Source organism: Leptopilina boulardi, unplaced genomic scaffold (genome assembly GCF_019393585.1).
Source record: "Leptopilina boulardi isolate dan_hultmark-lab unplaced genomic scaffold, ZJU_Lbou_2.1 LbouV2_297, whole genome shotgun sequence".
Taxonomy (NCBI): domain Eukaryota; kingdom Metazoa; phylum Arthropoda; class Insecta; order Hymenoptera; family Figitidae; genus Leptopilina; species Leptopilina boulardi.
In genome coordinates, this window is record NW_026137859.1 from 486,422 (window position 1) to 500,290 (window position 13,869).

Consider the following 13,869-nt stretch of genomic DNA (forward strand, 5'->3'; position numbering starts at 1 on the left):
ACAATTTTTATCAGGTTAATACATGTAGTTTTTTAAGGACGAAGTTAGGTTTTATTGGTTAAACATTTTGAACTAACTTCAATTTTATAAAAATCACATGCATTAACCTGATAAAAATTGTGAAAAATTTAAACATAATTATCTCAAAAAGTATCTTCGGGACCAAAGCGAATTTTTTTCCAGTGTGTGTAGTTAGTGATCAATTAGATATTGCCCAAGTTTTGTAATTTTTCAGTTTTCTCCAAGAAAGTTATTTACATTTGAAAATAGTGAAAATAAGCAAAGTGCCAATTTTTATTGCTTTTTATTTCACATTTATAAAGAAAAAAGGAAAAAAGTGCTAAGAAAAACTAAAAGTTAGTCACAGGTACTTTATATTTGGTAAGGTTTTTTTCAATTTAATGACTTCTCTTTCTCACATTTAATAGATGAAATTTGCAAATTTAGGTTATTTGACAGGCGAACTTGAAAATCATATTTTATATATTATTTCACATATTTAAATAATTATATCAATTGATAATGATAAATTTATTCATTCTTAGTAAATTACAACAATTTTTTTTTATTTTTATGGTAAATTCTACGTATTTTTGCATATTTTCTAATGGCTAAAAAATTGACAGTTTTCAGCACCTCATAAACTTTAAATTCATATTTTGCAATAAATAATTAAAATTTTAATAAAATTCTTTTCATTTCGTGATCTTGATAACTTCAAAATCATTCCTGCAAAGTATTATAATTTTTAAAAATTAGTCAGCGACGACTTCAGTCGAAATATAATTGATTGACCCATGTATTTTTGTGTGCTGAACACGATCCCGGGTTTCAAAATTGCGTATCACGTCAGGATTTTAGGAAAAGAGGGGTTGAAATGGTATTTCAATAGTCAAAAATTTTATTATAAAATAATCATAAAGTATCGAAAAATTATAAATTAATAAATATTAAAAATAAAATTACATAAAGAAATGAAATTAAAACTAGATAAATTGAATTTCTAAAAATAATAGAAAGAGAGAGAAGATATCTATAGATAACACAATGAAAATATAAACAGAAAAAATAATAGAAAGAGAAGGTAGATATAAATACGAATTAAGAGAATTATTAATTTAATTTAAATTTAAAGATTTTTTTTTATAAATAAAGAATTTTTATAGATTATTATTTAAAGAATAAATTTATTTTATATTTTTTCTTTAAAATATTTAGAAAATAAAATAATAAAAATTATTTTAAAAATTGCTGAAATTAATAATAATTAAATAAAATTATATGTTATATTAAAGTAAAAATTATATAAAAATTAATTGTAAAAGTTAAATAATTTGAAAATTATTATTTTTTGAGAAATTAAAGATTTTAGAAACTGAAAATCAGTTAGAGGAAAATGATTGACAGGTAGACAATGGCATTGTTCTTGGCGAGCGTTAGAAACGGAATTAGAGAGAGAAAAATATATCTGTCCTTAGAAAATAATTTAAAAGTAATTGGCTATTCGAAAATAGACGCCGCGAAAAATCCAAATAGAGGGAGAAATTGGCGGTAAGAAATACATGGGAGAAGCGCCCTGCGTAAAGTGGTGAGGAAAACTCGCGGATTTTCGCTCAATAAATTTAAAATTCCTTACTCACACACTCGCACATTCTAAATTTTACTTACCCCAGAAAATTAAGGGTAGGGACGCAACTATATAAGCCAAGTAAATGCACGTTTCTGTCTCTTTAATCTGAACAGTTTTAAACTGATTTTCATAAACCACAAACCTATATTTCGATTCAATAGACAAGCGAAATAACCACAAAGTGAAGGTGTGTTTTTATTTATTTTATTTATTTATAATTACTAAATTAAACTAAAAGTAAATTTTATTCTATTCAGAACTGAGAGATAATAAGGAAGGACTCTCAATCGTTTTTATAAACAAAGAAAGCTATATTGTCAGATTGATTATTTTCATTACTTAAATAAAAATAACTAATTCTTTTATTTATTATCATTATTTTCTTTAGCATCAAATTTTTTGACACGATAAACAATCAATTGTTTAAACAAGAAAAGAATTTTGAAAAGTTAATAACAAAAGCTAAAAAAAACTAAATAATTATTGGAAAGATTCCTCTAATTTAGTTTGAAAAGCGACAAATAATTTAAAAATAAAAGAGAAGAGTATAAATATATATAAGTATAATATAGAATTTGGAAAAGCAAAAAAAAAAGATAAATACTAACGTATTTTCATTCATAAATTTTACTGCATGTTTACAATCTTATCTGATGATATAGTTAGCACGTGTTTCATTATATTGAATAATAGAAATTTTTTTTCTCCTTAACCTGACGTGCTCGAGACTTCTATATAGGCCAAAAGTAAACATTAAATTGTACACTGTAATACCCGCATCGCAAGACAAAAAAAAGTTTGAAAAAATTGAGGTAACGACCCCAAAATATGTATGTTTGATTATTTTCAGTATTTTTTTTCTCCTTAACCTGACGTCCAATAATTTTTTTATGAATTACAATTTACTTTGTGTTTTTTAAGTAATAATAACACTAGTTTACAGAGATTTTGATCCACGACATTTAACTCTTATTTCTCATGTAAAATGACCCGCTGAACCCGAAAATGAAGTCCAAAATTAAGAAAATAGAACAGTTTTCAAGATATCCTTGTTTTTTCATATTTTTCACTATAAAAAAATCGTTTTACTTAATGTAAATATCTCCGGTTCCAGTAAATGGACCTTAATTTTCCAAACATCCGTCTATAGAATATTTTTCAATCCGACCATTGCCTTAAACTCTATTAACCCTCTAAGTACGGGTGAGTTTTAAGCGTCCCATAGATTTAAAAATATTTTTTAACAATTTAAAAAAAACAGGTATCTAATACCTACAATTGTTATCAGTAGGTAAAGAAGAACGTTTGTGTACCTTCGAAAATCGTTATTCAATTGTTTTAACATTAAAATTAAAATAAGTGTCAACACATTTCGAGGTTAGGTGAATTGTTCAAGTTTGAGGCGATAATTTTTTAAAATATAGTAAGTATTAATAGTTTTTATTGTAAAATCATTGAATATATTTTAAATTTATTTATTAATTAAACGGGCTAACAAAACTCTTTCGTACAAGGTACAAAGCACTCAAACTTACTAACTAATAAAAATAAAATTTAAATATACAATAAAAATGAATTAAAAGAAAAATCAGGCTGAGTTATTGTTATCATAAGTAATATTAACAAATAAAAGAGTGCGTAATTCTTACTTAAACTAGAAAGTGAGTTAGAAAAAAGTCAACACTGTCAAATACAAAATTACCCTCTCTAAATACTGTCTAGCGGCAAATCGTATAAAAGTATTTTGTACCCTCTCAAATATAATCAAATCCGTTTCATAATGCGGTTTACATATTACAGAGAGATATTCAATAGTAGAGCACACAAACGAAAAGTACAATACTTTTAATGCTTGCAAGTTATTGAATTTATCAGCATTACGCATAATGAAACCCAGTTCTTTGAAAGCCTTACTAATTACATTGTCCATATGTATATTAAATAAGAAAGAAGAACAAAAAGTGACACCCAGGTCCCGAAACACATTTTTTCAAAAAATTGCTCGGATTTCTTTGAAACTTGTTACTTGGGGGTGTTTGGGGTCGTTGATTACAAATATGATGTTAATTTATAAAAATTCAAAATGGTGGCAAAAAAATTTTGAAATGAATGAAATTGATTGAAACTTGTTACTCGGTGGAGGTTTTCGAGGTCGCTGAAAACGAATCTGATGTTAGATTTAAAAAATTCAAAATGGCGTATCCAATACGGTTTACGATGAAATTGTTATCAGATTTTTTTGGTTGTTGTTAATTAGGTGTTTCCTGGAGGCGCTAATTTAACTAGAACCAAAAAAATCTGAAAACAATTCCATCGTAAGCCGTATTGGATACGCCATTTTAAATTTTTTAAATCTAACATCAGATTCATCTTTAGCGACCTCGAAAACCCCTACCGAGTAACAAGTTTTAATCGATTTCATTAATTTCAAATTATTTTGGCCGCTATGTTGGATCCGCCATTTTAGATTTTTATAAATTAACATGATATTTGTAATCAACGACCCCAAAAACCCCCAAGTAACAAGTTTCAAAGAAATCCGAACAATTTTTTGAAAAAATCCACCATTTTAGATCCGCCATTTTTAATTCATTTTATATATCCAATTTTTATGTTATTAAAGTCACTGAATCCAAATCAACATTTAGAAGAAGCAAAAATTCAGTTTTAGATATATAAATTGAGTAAATTCTCATAGAAATCAATTTCTCAAAAATCACCCCCCATCATGCCTGTAAAAAGAAAACACGAACTAATTTTTGGGTCGGACTACGTTTTTCTCTTTAGATACCACTTAAGGAAGAAAATCTACCATATGGCAGTCCTGGCAATTGAAATTTTTTTTCTTTTGTGTGTGTGTAATTGATGATATTACAAATTAAATTCGTGCATAGAGACTTTTGTAAATTTAACGTTTTTATTTATTTCCAACAATTTTCCTCCAAATCCGAAGCAGAAATTAGATAAATTAAAACCTTATCAAAATTAAATGCTAACTTTAAAACACTCTCGGCATTAGGGGATTAATAATATCGAAAATATTGATTCAAATTTATGAAAATTTGATAAAAACTGGATTCTATAATTGAATGCGGTTAAATAAAATTTTTAATGACCTGATTCATGATTGATAATTAAAGTCTGATGTATAACGATAAAAATAAGCGGTCATTTAACAAAATCGGTTGAAAAATATAGAAGTTATAAGAATTTTAGAAAAAATGCAGAAATTCAATTTTATCCATTTTTATGATTAACCTGATTTTATTGAATATAGTGTATATTTAAAATCTTTTAAGAGCATTTGAACCTTCGTGACGTCACAAATCATGGCGCATGACACGCAAACTTCTCAGGTATGTGAAAAGCACAATTTTGAATATTTTTTAAAAAAAACCTTTTGGAAAATGTTCAGAATAACATAGACTCTGTCTGTTATGTGCGGAAAATTCAAAATTTTGCGTTTAAAACTTTTTTAAACAATGTTAAGGTCACAAATCATGGCGCATGACACGCAAACTTCTCAGGTATGTGAAAAACACAATTTTGAATATTTTTTAAAAAAATCTTTTGGAAAATGTTCAGAGAAACATAGACTATGTCTGTTATGTGCGAAAAATTCAAAATTTTGCGTATAAAACGTTTTTTAAACAATGTTTAAGTTGGTTGTCACAAGTAAGGAAAAATACACGAATTGCTTATATGTAGGCATTGTTTAAAAAACGTTTTAAACGCAAAATTTTGAATTTTTCGCACATAACAGACAGAGTCTGTGTTATTCTGAATATTTTCCAAAAGGTTTTTTTAAAAAATATTCAAAATTGTGCTTTTCACATACCTGAGAAGTTTGCGTGTCATGCGCCATGATTTGTGACCTTAACATTGTTTAAAAAACGTTTTAAACGCAATATTTTGAATTTTCCGCACATAACAGACAGAGTCTATGTTATTCTGAACATTTTCCAAAAGGTTTTTTTTAAAAAATATTCAAAATTGTGCTTTTCACATACCTGACAAGTTTGCGTGTCATGCGCCATGATTTGTGACGTCACGAAGGTTCAAATGCTCTTAATATATTAAAAATGACTTATAGATGACTTAGTCTCTTTTTATGTTGAGTAGTAGTTTCTCTAATGAAAAAGTCACCCATCATCGCTTTATCCCAAAATCCCTGGTACCGATTTTCCATGGTCTTGAGTTGTTAGTGAAAACGTTCACCATGCTCATCATTTCAAAAAAATGATGTTAATTATTCTTGTTTTGACTTCGAGAAATATTCTTATTTTAAAATTTAAATGTTAACATATATTATAATCAGAAATATTTAAAAAATTATAACATTTCTTACAATGCGCAACTTAATCACAATACGTCCTTCGGATTTAGAAGTATTTCAAGTAAAAATAATTTAGATGAGAGGAGAAAAGTAATTAATATACAATAAAATTCCTTACTTTTTCTATTTATTTATAATTAATGAATACACTGTGCGACAATTATTGGGTCATCGTTTCATTCCCGAATCCGTCCAGCCTTAAATTAAACTTAATATGTAGACAAATTAAAACCCACAAAGTGTCATGACCGGAATAAGGAAAAATTTAATGGTATGTAAATTCGTGAAAATTTAAAAATATGAAAAATTAAACGATTCCGAACATGACATTCTCTTTAATTCTATATTGAAGTATTAGAAGCAAACTGTAATAATAAGTTTTGATGTTATGTATGCACAAGTATGAGCCCTGAATTTGTTGAAAAATCTGTCCACTTACCGTTAACTTACAGATAAAAAAAGGCATTAAATAAAACTATAAGATAAATGAAGATGAAAATAAGGAAAATAAAGTAATCTATAAAGTTCTTTTTTTGGGGGGGGGGGGTTAAGAAAGATTTTTCTTTAATTATTCGATAAAATGCCACGAGGATAAGGACAAAGCCAAAAGAAGATATAATGTGTATATATATATGAGACGTTCTTTGTCAACCGTACCACCCCATCTCTCCATAATTGGTTTAATTTAAAAAAATTTAGCATATTGGAAAAATTAGCTTGGAATGTCTACTTTTTAATCCAGTTGGGCGTTTTTTGAAATTCAAAATGTCGACTTAAATATGGCGCCTAAACGACGTAAAAAACACAAAAAATCCACTAATATGATCTATATTATTGTTTAAAGCTTCACATATGACGATAAAAATAACCACAACATAGTTTACTTACAAACTAATAACGTATCTCCTTTCAAAATTCAAAATAGCGGATTAACCCTTTAATGGCCGAGTTTTTTGTCGTTACTTTAGGCTTATAATGTATATTAGATTTAATTACTAAAGTATTCAGTATGAGAAAAAATTTTTTTTTAACATGTCTCACCCCTTAAAACCACCCCCACGGTACATTACTACCCCAAAAAACTGATATTTAACCAAATTGATGAATTAAATATTTTTCAGCTCTTATCTACTTTTTATTTATTTATAAACATTGCCTGGTTGCTTAAAAATTGAAAAGGATCAATAACCCCTTGAAAACACCCTTAAAGTCAAATAATCATCCCTTGACGGTGAAAGTTTTTGTAAATGATTAAAAAAAATCTATAGATTCTAATTGCTTCTAAATTATAAACAATTATTTGAAAGTTACACAGAAATAGATAATAATAATAATAAACTCACCCCCTACCCTTGAAATCCACCCCTAATTCATAAGTTATAAGATACTGAATTCAGTTTTCAACAATCAAAAAAATAATTTTCACTGATTATTATCATATTGAGTAATGCATTGAGTACATACTCAATGCACTCCCCTCCACGATGGCGTAGAGGGGAGTGCATTGGGTAAATGAAAGGGGGGGGAACTGCTGTTATAAGGCAATCAGCGCGTCGTTTCGTTTTCTCTGTGTAGCGTTCTCCCACTACCTCACCGATTGAGCCTGGGTCTGTAATTTTCATTTTCATACTAAACTCCTAACAACAGGCACTAAAAGCTACAAAATTAATAGGCAATAATGACACCAGCATTATTTTGCAATTTTAAAAACTGACATCATATTTGTAATTATCGACCCCGAAAACCCCTGAGTAATAAGTTTCAGATGAATCTAATGAAAGTTAATCATTTCGTCCGCCATATTGGATCCGCCATTTTCAATTTTCTAAATCTGATATCGGATTCGTAATCAGCAACCCCGAAAACCCCCCAAGTGACAAGTTTCACATGAATCTAGTGAATTTTTATATTTATCGGTCGCCATATTGGATCCGCCATTTTGAATTTTTGAAAACGGACATCGGATTCGTAATCAGCGACCCCGAAAACCCCCGAGTGATAAGTTTCACGCGAATCTAGTAATTTTTTATAATTATCGGTCGTCATTTTGGTTCCGCCATTTTGAATTTTTGAAAACGGACATCGGATTCGTAATCAGCGACCCTGAAAACCCCCAAGTAACAATTTTCAAGCGAATTTATTAATTTTTAAAGGTTTTGGTTTTTATGGGTAGTTTTAGTTATTTTTCTGCACCCTCGGGTTGAATTTTTAATATTAATTTTTTTTACAAAGGTTGCAATATTTTTAAACATATGTTACTATGAAAGCCTGAAAAAAAAATTTCTTCTGAAATTTATACCTGTTTTTTCATTTTTCTCATTTTTCGGATTTTTTGAAGGGGTGTATTTCAAAGAGGGTAGTTTTTTAAAAAAATACATGTATTTACATTTGTTACTCTATCCCTCCCCTTCAAAATGAGATCTTAGTGGAGTTAATCGATTAAGTTTTAAGAAAGTTATGATTTTTTGAAGTTGGTGGGACGTATGTGTCCCACTGGCCATGAAAGGATCAAATATGGCGGATAAAATTAAAATTTGAGCTAGGCTCGTAAAAATTACAACTCGGGGGTTTTCGAGGTTGCTGGTTACAAATTTGATGTCAGTTTTTAAAAATTATAAATGACGGATTCAAAATGGCGGACCAAAAATTTAAAAAATTGATCTAATTTCGTAAAAATGTCTACATAGGGGCTTTTTTTGGTCGCTGATTACAAATCCGATGTCAGTTTTAATAAAATTTTAAATGGTTGATGACAAATCTCTATTTAAAATTCAAAATGGCGGATAGAATTAAAAAATTAAGCTAGTCTTGTGATAATGACTACTCGGTGGTTTTCGAAGTCGCTGGTTACGAATTTGATATCAGTTTTTTAAAATTTATAATGGCAGATCTAATTAGGCCTAAATTTGTAGCTTATAAATTTTAATTATTAGTTTTAAAGGATGACTTTAAATAGCTAAAACTTGAAATAAAATTACTTGTTTCATATTTTAAGTATATGAAAAGATTATACGATCTTCAGCAAAGGAGTGTGTTTTTAATAATAATTTTTTTGATGGAAGTGCGATAAAAGCATGTTGCGTCGAAATGCTTGGAACCCTGTGTGACCCTTAACATTTAAAATAAAGGCTTTGGCCGGAGCATCAGCAATGACACATTTGATTTTACATTGTAAAACTTTTCCCTCAAACTCTAAAGCATTTCCCTCCCCATTACCGCACAAAACTTGAGTTTCGTTAAGAAATTCATCTAAAAAGTCTTCTGCTGAGTGAGGTTTCTCATGTCCAAAATACACTCAAATAAGGAATACGTGAGAAAAAGGTTTCACGCAACCAAGAATAGGCCAAAATTGCGCGTTTGATGACTTCGCTATACGAACTCCGTCGATATCAATTTTTAAAAGAACTTTTTCAACTGGTTGGTCTATATGTTTTTTAAGAACATCCAATATTCCGTTTTTTACACCGAAGTGGTAATAAAATCCAGGAGAAATGTTTCCTACTATAGTTTTTCCAGCTGGAGTACCCAGAAGCGTTTTTGGGTCTTTTGGAATAATTTTATGAAAAGTTAACATCGTTTGATTCGTTAATGTTTGAGTCAAAAGAGAATTCAGGATTCATAAATGTATTGGACAAATCAGGATGACTTGTAAAATTTTCTACTTCTTCATTTTCTGACGAATACTCATCTGATAATGTTTCTTCTGAAGGTGGAGGGTTTTGTAGAAAAGAATAGAAGCTAAGGTTTTGAGCTGTTCGGTTATCTATCTGCCGTTTAGTTAAACAAGTCAATGGCTTCAACCTTCTTCGTCTCATGGTTTATTTTTATGTAAAAATAAATTAAATTTAGAAATTTTTAAAATAGTAAATTAGAGGCGCATGAATAAGTTCTAAAATAAATTTGTTAGAATATCCATTTGTTAGAATTTTATTTGATAGATTTTTCTTTTAAATAGTTTAAATATTTAAATATACATGCTTTACTATTTGAAAAATTGAATTTATTTTGTATCTGTATTATTAATTTTATGTTTATAAAATTATGAAATATAAATCTCGCATCTTTTACACTGAGAGAAGTACGGGTGCTCAGACGACTCCAGCGAGCGACAAAAATTAGTAAAACCTTCATAACTTGGAGTATTTTTTTTTTTGTAAAATTAATATTTGTTGAAAAAATTTATTGTTAGCATGACCAACATGGAATAAAAACTGTCAGAACTTGACAAATACTATACATAAACAATTAAGAATGAAAAAGAAAAGAAAACTTTAATGTTTTTAAATCAGCTACTAGACCTGTAAAGAGAAAAACTACAATAATTCAGTTAATTTTTTACAAAATCTATTCAACTAGGGCTAGTTGGATGCAGAATTTAATACGCTTTAATAGCGCTAGAAGAGAAAAAATGTTTAAATTAAAATTAACGATGAAAACATCAGTTAAAGTTGAAAAATTGCGAGAAAAATGACAACTTCTGAATATTTTTGTAATTTTTCTCTTATAAATATTAATTTAAACAAAAATATCGAATATGGGTTAAAAAGCTCTGTTTCTTAGCTTCAAAATGAAAAAAAAATTTTAATCGGTGCAGAAATAAGAAATTTACAACGGTTTTTATACATAAACATACGTAAAAATGGTTTCCTGGCTCTAAAATGAAAATTTAGGGGTGTTTGGAGAATTTTATATACGCCATTCTTCTTAGTTTTTTGTGACCTACAACCTCCAATAGGTTTCATAAGAAGTATATTAAAAAAAAATTTTTTGTAGCACCGTGTTACCAATAATAATTATAAAAAATTAAAAATCTATTTATTATTTAATAATTATTATAAAAATTATTATGTGCAACTTTTTTTTCAAATATATGTTTTATCATGCGAAGTTGGAGTAAGGATCTGATTGGATGACTTTTTTTGGCTGCGTGTGGCGAGACCTGTGTAGTTAGATCATGCCTGTCGTCTCGCACCTTTATCTTCAGTCGTCTTCCGACTCGCCTAGAGGTGCTTCTTCTGAAGGAGTAGATGGTACGAATTGCTCAGCTTCTAAATTCGGTTCAACATATTGTTGTACAACACTGTAAATGTCGATGACCATAATTATTGCTCAATATTTTAGCTAAAATTTCTCCAGCTGTATAAAGTGGAGCCATTCTTCTTTCCACTCTATTAAATCCACTTTTACTCGGCGCAGTAGTAAAGACGATTATAGCATCAAGATCGTATTCGTGAAAGTGCTTTTTAGCGTTTGATATAACTTTCGGAAAACAAAGATTTTCGTTTTCAGAATCCGAATGAAATAAATGCTGAAGTACTGGTCTGGATGTGCCTTGTGATGATCAGCTTCAGGACGACTTAATTTTACTGTTACAGTAAGAACATGTCTTTTTTTGCAGCTCCGATCAATTACTGTTCTGCGACGTTCTTCTGCCGAAGCGCCGAACATAGCTTTTTACGCTTTTTACTTCCATTAGCATTCATATAATCCCTTCTAAGAAAAAGAAATAACTTTCGTTTTAAAACTGAAATTTTATCACCAGAAAGTAAAGAAAAACTAAGTTCATATTAAAATTTCAAAAAATTTCAATTTTAAGAGTAATCGAAAAATATTTACTATTTATATTTTTTGTTCAGCAATTTATTATTCTAGTTTTAGATAAAAATATTAATTTATTGGAAAAATAAGGGGCGGTTGAAGTTACCCACAATTAAACTGCATACAGGAAAACTGCACAGACTTAACTGCAAATAATAAAAGTGCATATGAGTTATTAAAATTTTTTTTTTAACCTTTATGGGACTGACGAGGTACCCGGGTACCTTTTGAATTTTCAAATTGATTTTTTTTATAATTTTTAAAATCGTATCGACCTAAGGTTTTTTGACATCTCAAATTTATCTATACAAAGTGTTTTTATATTATTTATAATGTACCTTTTTCATTTATTTATTCGAAAATAATAAACAAAGTTTCTTCACCCTTAAAAGGCGGACAAGGTACCCGGGTACCTCCATACCTTTTATGCAGATAAACGTAGAAATTTTTATTAAAAGATTATGATAAATTTTATTAAACAATTTTTAAATAATAAAAAATAAATTTCTTACATTTTTATATTTGATTTCATAAATAATCTGCATAAATATGTACCTGTTTTGCAATCTAGCAGATCGCCGTCTTGAACCAGTGTCGTCGTTATTCATAGCTAAATACTATGAACAAAACAATTATTATTTTCAATTTACAAAAATAGTAAATTAACAATTGTAACAAACAATATTTAACAATACTCACGTCAATTAACTACTTAGTATATCCAGAGAAATTGTCACTACACTGACGGTGTGAATGTGCTGCGCGTGGTCTTGTTTATTCTTGCACAAACACGAATTTTCGTGGAAGCGTACAATAAGTTTTCAAGAAAAGAGCGAAAATGTTAAATTGTTAATTTTTGTTAACACGTACTTTTCCTATGCTGTATTATTGCAAATAGTATAAACACGGATACTATTGAATGGAAGATCAATGAAATTGTGAATATATACAAAATACTTATACGTAATGAACAGTTTTTAATAATCAACTAATAATAATATTTTTTTATTAGCAATATTTATGTATAAATATTCATATTATATGATTTTTACTTTCATTTAAACGACCACTACACTTAAAGTTAATTGAACTGCTCATTGTGATACAAAATCTTCAAGAAATTGAACATAGGTACCCGGGTACCTCGTCCGTCCATAGAAGGTGTTTTTTTCCTCAGTCCCATAAAGGTTAATTAAAATTATAAACTTGTTACGTAATGCAACATAAATAATATTTTATAAATTTTTATAACAAATAATAATAATTTAATATTTATATTTCAAATTAAAATTATAGTTATAAAAATTTTATTACAATTTTAAGCCTGGATTCTCATCCAATAGCTTGGGAATTGATTTTGATTATTTTATTTCTATTGAATTTTCTTATAGATAATTGAAAAATTAAGGAAATACATAATATAAGGAGTAAAATTTGTTAGTCACAACTATATAAAGTGACGTTAACAAATTTTGGAACCAAAGGTTAAAATAATTTGGAATCACATAGGTAAAATTATACAATTTTAAAGAATAACCGCCAGCTTTAATACGGCAGTATTCTTTGGAATTGGGAAATTGTGAAAGATTTTCAGAAAGTGAAAGAAGTTTTCAAAAAGAAATAAAGAAAAGATAGTAATTATGATTTTAAAACTTACTTTTTTATTTATCAAAGATAATTTTCCCTGAAGATGCAAAATATATTCGATTAATCGTCCTTCCTTTATAATTTCTGATTCAGTAATAATTGTAGAAAAATCACTAAACTTTTAAAACTTGAAAATATAAAATTTGAATTTAGACTTTTTGTGGGTTGTCTCTTAAAGAAACAGATTTCCAAATAGTAGGGATAAAATCTCAAAGAAAGGGAGATCTTTTATATTTTGCATCTTTTTACAATTAGATTAAATTTTTGTTATACACAATAATAATTTTTATTATAATTTGTTATTAACAATTATTATTTGACTTAATTTACTTAACCTTTTTTAAATTTTGGTTCTACGACGATTTTTAAGAATAATTCATTTCTTAGATTTAATTTATTTATAATTTTCTATAATTATTGTTAATTTTAACAAATTTGTATAATAATCTAACCTAACATTCATTTATAGTTGTAATTATTTAAAATTTTAATTATTTATAATTATTTATTGTTAAATATCAATATAATTTAATTATTGTTAAATTGTATTAAATTTTAATTATTTATTTATTAATTTTATATTTATTATAATTTTTATTATTATTTTTACTCATATTAATAATTTTAAACAATACTTAATTATAAATTTCGATAATTA

General features: G+C 27.8%; 1 protein-coding gene across 3 annotated transcripts in view; it reads left to right on the forward strand.

The window, feature by feature from the left end:
* The window catches only part of LOC127282314 (programmed cell death 6-interacting protein), a 177,553-nt gene that overhangs the window by 143,536 nt on the left and 20,148 nt on the right, over positions 1 to 13,869 (forward strand). The gene's annotated exons all lie outside the window — the stretch shown is intronic.